Below are 1,507 nucleotides of genomic sequence, written 5' to 3' on the forward strand. Positions count from 1 at the left end.
ACGATCAAAGACGAAAGCGGCTTGAACTCTATTTAAATCACATAACACAGTTATGGGAACAAATTAAACCCTGGACAAGGAGCAATATTAGAATCTCGAAACAGATCTAAAAATCAAAAGCATACAAAACATGCACAAACCCAAATACTATTATCTCTTTCACTTTATCAATGCTAGTCTCACTTTGAATTTTCTGCTAGTCTCATTGACTCACGTTATTGCTCGTTACAAATCATATTCAAATTATAGAAATAACCCAATAGCACAAAGTGGAGAACTGTAAAGTACTCACCAGAGCTTGCAGCAGTTGTAGCTGCGATATCAATAACTAACCTGGAAAATATGCATACATGATTTTCAATGGGATCTGTGGCCATATGCATAAATATTTGAGCAGAAACTATCTCAACGGCATTTCATGTCATCTAACCGTAAATCTAGACCGTTAAAAAAATGAGGTCACAATAGGGTCGAAAACAAAACATACCGGATAAAAAAGAGTGATAATTAAGAGAAAGGTTTACTTACTTTCTGCCTAAAAATTGGCCCATCCGAGTTTTGAGCCGCCTCTAGGGAACCGGTACTTTGTGGGCAAAGTACATATACACATTTCTTTGTTAAATTGCTCATCCGTTCAGCAACATATTACAAAAGAATATAATCAATCTTCCCCATATCCACAAAATGACCAAAAAAATAAATAAATAATTGAATAGCTGGTTTTACTGTTGAAGATAAGTAATAAAACTGTTCATGATAAGTTATAAAACTTCATTACCAATATGACAGAAAACAAAAACATGAATAACAAAGGCGCATGTGTCACTATCAGCAACACATGCAAAAAACCCTCATTTTGTAAAAGAAACCTGCATGGAAAAAGCTTGTGCAAGTTCAAGTTGTGGTATATCTAGTATTTGTGTCAATTTATTAAACTTGACCGTTACACCAAATGTATCTCTTATTTTTAAATGAAGAGCTTGTGTGTTGGGCTAACGCATTGGTATTAAAAGTATCTCTATTAAACTTTGACCATTACACCAAATGTATCTCTATTAAACTTGACCATTACACCAAATGTATCCCCAATTTAACAAATGTATCTCTTACTTGCACAACGCAGTTCAAGAGATTGACAAATTGACCAATGCGGAGTTTGATTTGGTAAAAGAGTAGGTACACCAGATTTGACAAAATATAATTTCAACTCAGAAAGAAAGAAATACAGTTTTCATTATGTGAGTATATTACATGTAAACTGTAACTTTACCTGATAAACTGCTGAAAAATGAAAATCAAATAAGCAAGCTATATACTGGAATTCGGTGCAATCGATCATTGAGGTCCTAGACTGTAGAACAGACAAACGCCGAATCTGCTCAAATCAGGTAATGGGAACGGTTATCCTTCTTGAAATGATAAGCTCAATCTCAAACAGTATAGAAACCACACAAAAATGGAATGAAAAAATTTGAAAATTCAAAAGCACTCAACTTATCTATTCCAT

At 33.8% G+C, this 1,507-nt stretch overlaps 1 protein-coding gene across 1 annotated transcript in view; it reads right to left on the bottom strand.

Moving 5' to 3' along the window:
* The window catches only part of LOC101311785 (protein TPX2-like), a 75,017-nt gene that overhangs the window by 71,385 nt on the left and 2,125 nt on the right, over positions 1-1,507 (bottom strand). The gene's annotated exons all lie outside the window — the stretch shown is intronic.

This window comes from Fragaria vesca, linkage group LG6, assembly GCF_000184155.1.
Source record: "Fragaria vesca subsp. vesca linkage group LG6, FraVesHawaii_1.0, whole genome shotgun sequence".
Taxonomy (NCBI): Eukaryota; Viridiplantae; Streptophyta; class Magnoliopsida; order Rosales; family Rosaceae; genus Fragaria; species Fragaria vesca.